We start from the raw sequence: 8,944 nt of genomic DNA on the forward strand, positions 1-8,944 counted from the left end.
TGCACACCCCATCTTCATTATTAATGTATATGTAAACCCAATCATTAAAACCTCTTAAAAGCTTTCAAAAGTAATTTTCAGTATGTTTACATCTGTAGCCTTAATAAAAATAATAGTTGAGATGCTGCCATAGTGGCACTTGTTCAGACACTTCTGTTATAGGTTAACAACACTCTGGCCCTGTCTCCTACACCCTGTCACACAGGCTTATGATGGAGACTACAAGTGGCTGGTTTGACACACGCCAGTCAGGTATTGTCCACTGTTGCCACCATCTGGAAACTTGCTCTGAGAAATGTCATGCAGCCATCTCTGGAGTACTTGTAGGCAGGAAGAAGCTGCAATGATGCCACAGAAGATCAGCTGCACTCAGATGCAACAGAGGATTTTAATAGCATTTTTATGCACAGTGTTTGAGCAAAGTAAATGTCATTAATTTAGGGTATGCATACATCTTGGTTTGTGAGTATAGGTTAAAAACAAAGTCCCAGCCTTCCCCAATAATGACCAGCCAGGGATATCTGCTGGAATCAAAAACAAAAATGTGTCTATAATGTAAATATGTGTATCACTACTTATACCATGCAAAAATGTTCCATATTGAAAGGAACTACTGTGGGGTAATAACTCTCAGTGACTGCACTAATGATGGACACATGTCAGAACATGCCATAATCAACTTTACAACATCTCTGTGTCTGGACAGTCATAGCCATAGGAGGAGCATTGGGGAATCAGGGCATCCACTGTCAGCATTTAAAAATAATTTACCAGGACACTTTGCAACTAAACTTGGGTTTTAAATGCCACTCAGAAATCATACAGTGCTCTCTAGCACTACTCCAAAATGAGCTGCTGGAAATGATGGTTTCTCCTACCATCCCCAGTGATGACCTGCCCTGTAATGGACCCGACAACACACAGACACATCAGTGGTGATAAATAGACTTTATTTGGGCTGGAATCAACCCTGTAATTAAAGCACTGATAAAACAAATTAGACTGTAGTAGAATTAACATGCTATCAAACACATATCAATATTCAAAGGTGCAATGAAACAAATGAATTATAAGAAAATGAAAATAACATTGTGCCTATTTGTAATGCTTTAGGCCCTGTCGAATCACTGTCCAGTGGAATGATAGATGCTATGTCTACTGGCAGTGGGGCCCTTTAACTTGCTGTGGAGCACTCGACCTTGAAATTAAGGCATTTGTAATCCAAGGGAGAAGAAGTTCTCATAAAGTATCCAAGGGTGGCTGAAGATGAAGGGATGTGGAGGACCCTTTGAAATAGTTCCACTGTCAGCAGCATGGTCCCGCTATAACAAACAGCTTCATTATATACAACGGATGTCCAAAGGCCTTACGCTGGGTAATGATGGCTGCAGAACATATCAATCTGTCCCTAGATGCCTCTGTATTTTTGGCACATCTTACAAAAAAACAGAGGAAAGGAGCACAGCACACTGGGGCACTCCACTCTAGGCTGCACAATCTTCCAGTCTTTCTGCTCCATCTCACAAGTCTTTCCATCACCACCTAACTCCGTGTGGCTGTAATGCCTGGGTTGCACAGTTCAAAGGGGCTGCCAGCCAGGGCTGCATTTCATGTAATAATATTAAGGATTCACCATCTGAGAACAAAGGATGTCAAAAACATATCAAGGTGTTGGTTGTAAGAATGTCCCATCACACTGTAGACCAGAATTCCCATTAAGATACCTCAGTGGGTGCTGTAATGATCTGCGAATGGTGCCGCATAAATCAAGGTATAGGAGAATAAGCCACCAGCACACTGATGGTCCACTTCATTGTCTCATCTTTAGTCTCTGACGTCAGATAAACAAGTCCTCACATGCAGATGCAATGTTTTGGAACACTATGCAGTTCCTTCATCAGGCAAAAACGGTGTTGGTTGTAACATTAGGCTTAGCATTAAGACAACAAAACTAGCACTCTTGATTGGAGTCTATGGGGGGGGGGAGTGATCTTGTTATTAAATTCTACCCATTGTTAGGGCTAATAAGTAAGCTATTGTCAAACATTATTTTGTTTTTTTATTTCTGGCATTGAAGCTGGAGAATTTTTGGCCAAAAGTTTATTCATGGAACCCAGAGATTTGCCACAAACACATGGTACCCAAACTTCCTCTCCATTGTTTAAAATCCGCTGCTTGGTGTGCAATACATGTAAATGGGGCTGCAGTGTCAACACCCAATCTGCATTCATGTAATGTGCTGCTGTCAGAAGTTTACTGATCATTTATTTGTAGTTACACATTTAGCTCAATACACCTTTTTCTGCCTGAAGCAACAGGAAGTGGATGATGTGCATTGGGTATCTGAGTTGAACCTCCTTTTGATGCTACTGCGCAAGTCAATAAAGGAAACACTGTGTGCTACACCCATGTAGCCTGCAAATGACTCTCATTAAGAAAGATACTTAATCTTGTATTACAAGTGTTAATTTGGATAAAACTGATTGGACCTTAATCCGTGTGTAAACAGTTCAGCCCGCATAGGCAGTCCACATTCAGACTTAAACAATGCCCTGAAAGATATCGAGGAGGTCAAAGTTAGGGCACACATACTTAGCCTGGTGGAATCCCACAAACCAGATGGATGGGGATTTAGCTGCCCATTCAAATGATCATCCCCAATGTGGCTGAGGCCTGGTTGTCCCTCTGTAGAATAGTTTGCATTAGACAGGGCATGCTTATCCATTCATTGACATGAGCTGAATAATAGCCCATTAATTTCCATTTCCAAGAACAAAGGATCATTTCTGCATGTGGAACCCACATAGATGAGCGGAAAAGGGAGGTTGATGAACAACTAAAAGACCCTCGGCATCCGTGGGCATAAAGAAACGTAGGGTGGATGTGCTCAAAATATGTTTTTTTGTACTATAGTTTTGTGTCTGTCATATAGTACTATATAAAAAAATAGTAAATAAAGTGTACTATTTAATTATTTTATTGGTCTATATCTAAAGTTACTTTAGAAATACTCGCCCGATTTTAAGTCTCGCCTGGCTGCTAGGCCAGTCCCTGCAGCCTCTTCTCCCCCTTGCTCTGGCGGCCTAAGGACCCATGACATCATCAAGACTAATACAGGTCTATTAGACATGATGATGCAGAGGGACATACCACAGCCAGAGTGGAGGGTAAAAGAGGTGAGCAGTCACTTCTACAGAACCGAGGATCGGGTGAGTAGTTTTTCTTTATTCCATCCCCTAGAGAAAAACGAGCAGTTAACCCTTGCAGTGTGCGGGTAGCCCCACTGCAAGGGTTAACTTTTACAAATCCTAGAGTTCTTCTTTGAAAGAAGTTTGACTCTACCTACTTTATATATGGGGCAGTATGGTTCTCCTGGTGACCAGCCTCCCTATTGTGGGTTGCCTATTGTGGGTTGCCTTCTGCATTTGCAGGGCACTTAGAGGAAACCTGGACTGATATATTATAAAGTCTGCCACTGCTGACCTCTCCTTTTTTTAAATATTTAAGGTTCCTGGTTGCCATGATGACCTAATGTACATTATTCTTTAAGTCACTACTTATGAGATTGTCCTGATTTCCCTCTGACTGTCTTAGCTGCATGCTTGTTCCAGGTCATTTAAGAAGATAGTATTGAAATAAGTAATTTAGTAATACATCTTGTAGCTTGTACACAGCTGGACAGCAACTATCAGAATAATAGAAAAAGGTGGACAGTCCTCTTCATTGTGTAATCACCAGTGCTTTAACAAAGATTTTTGGATAGCTCTTTAAAAAATAAAGTAGCCAAATTTGGCAGGAAATAAGCAAATCTCATAACACTGGGTGTCAGAGAGACAAAGCTAGGGGAAAAGACGCAAGCCTAAAACATAGAGCACCCAGCAGGATACCCAGGACTTGGGCCTAGTGATGCCACGGGGGTGGGGGTTGAGTCTTTATGTAAGTACAATGTCTGCGTAATTAGGTAATGGGATTTAATGAATTAGTCTCTTTGCTCATTTGCATATTATGGAGGAGGGTGAGAAGTCTCTCCTGTACCTTGACATGTTTGCGAGTCTGTGCAGCGCATAACGCTGGATCCTTGGAGACCAAGCTGTGCTTCCTGCAAGTAAATAAGTCATCCCATAATTAGCAGCAATTAAAATGCGTACCATGAGGATTCATGACGCTGCCATCTTCCTGATCTTATGCTCAATGGAGAATAATGGTTTTATATCTGTATGCAGGCACACTATAACATAATATTATTTCCGTAAAATATATTGAACCTATAGTACCATAATTTTGCTTATATAGGGTCTGTGTCTCCTCACTATTTTTCTACCTCTTTTCTTTATTTAAGTGCATATGCTGTCCATTTTTTGCAATTAATGTGCCAGACTCAAGCATCAGTAGAAAAATTACACGAGGATTAGATCATATAGGGCTTTTGTAAAAAGCAATTAATGAGTGCTTCTTTATCACACAGAGAAATGCAAACATGCTGGAAAATTCTATAAAAATAGGAAAAAACATTTGTCCATGTGCCACTGGCACCCACTGGCTGAGAACAAGAGATCACTATTCGACCTTGTGACATAGCAATGCATTTGAGAATGTGCACTTGTGTCATGTCTAAATTTGGGACATCTGATAAAGTATAGCCAGCCAAAGATACATAAATACTTACAGGGAACCTGTGGCTGATGTAAACCTGTAAATGCAAGTAGCAGGTGGTTTGGCAGTGGTGAGTCAGCTCCTTCTGCAATGGCAAGAGAATGGCATGCCCAAAGAGCCTTCATGAAGCATGTAGGAATCATTAACCACATGTATCTTAGCATATTCACTTCTTCCATTATGATATGTTGTCTCATTACTGTTCTCATTCACAACTCCAAAGACCACATTGGTAACTTAAGGTACACAATTATCCAGTATCCCATCTCTCTCACCAATTCTCAAGGGGGGTTTTCAGTGGAATGTCAGGGAGTAGACTCCTGTCTGTGCAGGTATCACCCACTGGTCTCCACACAACATTCAGAGGTTTCATACCTCATGTTCCTTCTAGAGTTATCAGCTATCAGTACAGAGTATGGACTTAGGCCTCTGTTCTGTCTCTGCTTTGTAAATCTAGTACGTTTATTTCAACGACATGGTGAAGGGAAAGAGATGAGTGACAGTGGCGTAACAACCGGGGGTGCGGGGGGGTCACTTGCCCCGGGCGCAGGACTGAGGATGATGCTGGTGGACACTGCCACTGGCACTCAGGGAGGCAACGGTAGTACTCAGGACATGTTTTTCAAATAGCCTGAACAAATGGTCTCCCAGAAGCTGCCCATTGGCAGCTTCTAGGAGGACTGTAAATGTGACACTGCTGAAAATGCCAGGATCTGGTGGCTGTATTCTTATAGTATTAAAACTATTTTAAAAAAGCCACGTTTTTAGAGCACCCAGACAACCTTCAAAATGGGGCTGATAAACGACCAAAATGGCACAACCAGCTTCTGTGGTCTCGAGTTCTGCTCTTCCCCCTTTTTTACCCTGAGCATTGCTGTTGGTCACCGATGCTGCCTATCACAGTGATGGGCCACTAGTGAGACACACATGGCAAGAGAGCACAGGCAGAGCTGACATATTGGAGTGCTTTGATTTTTTTATTTAATGGGTTGCGTTTAAGGAAGTTCACACCTGACATGCAGGAACACAATAAGTGCATGTAAGGGGTACATACAGATTTGGTGACATTTTCCTCCTAATGTAATGTGTATTGCAGAACCTGCTCTATGATTGAAGGAAATCTTCCTCCTATTGGGTAAAAGGGCCTTAGCTGCTCAGAAGTTTTTCAGTGGCTGTTGATAGAGTTTTTTCCTTATCTGAGTTCTGCAACTAGGTCCACCCTGTTAGTAAGAAGTGGAGTTCCCCTCTCAGGGTGGAGACTATGTATACCCCCAGAGATTTACGATTTGCTAAGAGACTTTACTGCATTAAGCAATAAGATGACAAGGTTTACATCCATCTGAGATCAACCACCTGCTTCTTGTTCTGACAACTCATTTACAATTACATGGTAACCTTCTCACCTCTCATGCCTGCCAAGAGAGAGTTATAGCTGATAACTCTAGAATGGAACTAGGCCCACATACGTAGGTATGCCTCTGATGCTTAGAAAGAGTAATTTTATGGCAGCTCATGGAATATGAGAATGCGAGTCTATGCACCAGTGTACCCAAAAAGAAGTGAATATTTATAGCCACCCATACACAGGCCTGTAAAAATGTGTTCTGCCCAGATGGGTGCACAGAGCTTTTGGGGTTTGCATGGTCACTTTGCAGGTTTTTGGGAAGGTTTATGCCCTTGAAAAAAGGCATATCTTGGAAAAAAATACATTGATGAAGCATTAACCAACAGGTAAAAGGCTCCAATAAATTAATTTTATGCTTCCGCTAATTGTTTGCAATATTGTACTATTCTTATGTTATCTATTTCTCAGCTGCAAAGCTTGCAGAAACAGCAGTAGCTCCTTTCAGAGATGTCACAGAGACAGAACTGTAGTAGAATGTCATATTGCGAAAGAAATACATATGTAAAAAAAGTTATATATATTTTGTTGCTTGAAAGAGTATTTCATTAACTATTTTACGCTTTTTATTTCACCAAGACGACATTCAGATATTGTGCGTTTGCTTCTCAGATTAGCATAGAGAATTAGAAAATTAATCAGAAAGCTAAAAAAGTGTCAAACTGTGATTTAGAGGCCTCCTCCCATAATCCTATTCATATGCAGCAAATGCCATTGTAGACTGATGCTTCGGCATCTGGAACAGCCCGAGAAACAGCTTGTGTGTCACTTCTAAATGATCACGCTGACTTTATCTTGCACCGTCCCTGAAAAATGCAAAATAATGCTAAAGTCAACAGGATGTCTGTGATCCATTAGACAATATGTCACCTGACAAGGGGTGAGACAAACCAAGTAGCTGATCTGTCTCTCCTGACTGACAGCAAACACTGCTTTTTATCATGGCATCTGATAGGATATCAGTGTGCTCTGTTCCAAGAGAACTGACATTCTGTCAGTGACAGGACACCTTTTCAGTATTCTGAATCTCATTCTTTATTTTTCTACAATAATTATTTTTTATTCCTACATTGTGTCATAACGACTGTCTCTTCCACGGTGTAGGGCTAAACTTAAATGGAGCATAGAGTTATTGACCTTGACACTGACTGGACTCCTGCCAGACACAAATGTGGCCCATAAAACTGCATTTATTGTTTCCTGATATAACACATAACCTTTAAGATTCTGAAACAAATTTGTTATAACTGATTACTGGAGATGTGTGCTAGATCCCTGGATCAGGGCAGACTGAGTGTACTGATCTGTATTACACTTACATTCATGCTCCTGATCCACTTATCTTCTTCCTGAACATTGCCAGGCCACTATATTTCAGCTGCAGGCATTGAGCTATTGAGTTTGTCAGTTTTCACAGAAATTATATAGACTTTTATGGGGTTGGCAACTAATTATGACTGGCTTCATGAATGTAAGTGTTATTTCCCTCATTGTGACCTGATGCAGGGATGTAGCACAACTGCTTCCTTGCCTTAGGTCTTCTTTGTCATGATACTCCTAGTGAACATTGCAATTTCAGTATAAACTGAGTAACTACTGAGTGGCTTGGATATTTATGCAACGTGACATCCATTTTTATTTTTTTTGGCTGGCTTTCCAAATCACTAAAGCCCTCTCAGTGCTGATATTGGCCCTGGATCTGAGTTATTGATAATGCAGAACAGTTTGGCCGTGTTCTGAGACTGAGGGTAGTCATTTTACAAAAATGCCACCCAAGAAGCTCAGAAATATACATACTGAATCTGGCTTGCTAAAGGTGACAGCTAATAAGAGGGCATTTGGATATAGCTAGGTAGGCTCTATAGGTCCCACAAAAACAGGTGAAACCGCTGCAGCCGCTCTTCCTACACCACTGGCTATTCCATAGCCCATAAACAGTTAGATGTCTGGCCCTCAGTATGGCTCCCATTGGAGTATTTTGAAACACGGTTAGATGTTTGGCACTTCTTCTGGCTTGACCACCGTGCCCCCAGTATGGCCCCACTAATCTACCCTGATGGGCCCATCTTGTCCCCTTAGACATCTATGCAGTACCATTGGCTGTGTAAGCATGTCCTTTGACCGGGCGCACATCGCTCACCACAAAATAAATATTTTACTCTTTTTAATGTGGTTCAGCACTGCAGTAGACAGAGAGTATTTTATGGTGAGCAGACTCAAGCCATTCCTATAGCAACCTCCTATGGTGTTTTTATGCATTCTCAGCAAGTTCTGGGTATGGTGTTACAAAGTAAGTCAATCCAACTGGCTAGAAGTTTTGTTTGACTTTCCAAGACAAGTTATGTGCCAACATTTATTTGAAAAATGGTAAGAGTGTCTTTATTTCCCGTGACAAATGTCTCCCCTGCTGCACACCATGCGTCTGAGAGTGGCGTGTCACCACTTTCACAGCCTTTCCCGTCAGGCCTCAACAATGTCATGTTTTTCTCACATTGTACAAATAATGGCCGTATAAAAAAGCTGTGGCTTTACTTTCATAAATCTTTACTTCATTAAAAGACAGAGTGAGCTTTCATCCTGCCTGACCTGGTCACTGAGTGTGTGGGGAGACGCTTGTCCAGGGGGGTGTCTGGCTGACCCTTGTCATGCAGCCACACGTGCTGCCAAGCTGGCCATACATGATAAATGTAGAACACAGAGAAGAAAAGTGACTCTAACATCTGTGGATGGGCTGAAGAAAAGGTGTTTGCTTAGAAGGGGGCTGTAGAGAGAAAGAAAAATGGAGCAGCACCAATAGCTAGACAAAGCTGTTTAACAGCTGCTTTGTAGGCTGGAACAATTGCTTCTTTTAACGTCAGAGTCAGGAGGGAGCCAGGCCGTGTGATATGA

Source organism: Nanorana parkeri, unplaced genomic scaffold (assembly GCF_000935625.1).
Source record: "Nanorana parkeri isolate BGI_ZX_2015 unplaced genomic scaffold, ASM93562v1 scaffold671, whole genome shotgun sequence".
NCBI lineage: Eukaryota > Metazoa > Chordata > Amphibia > Anura > Dicroglossidae > Nanorana > Nanorana parkeri.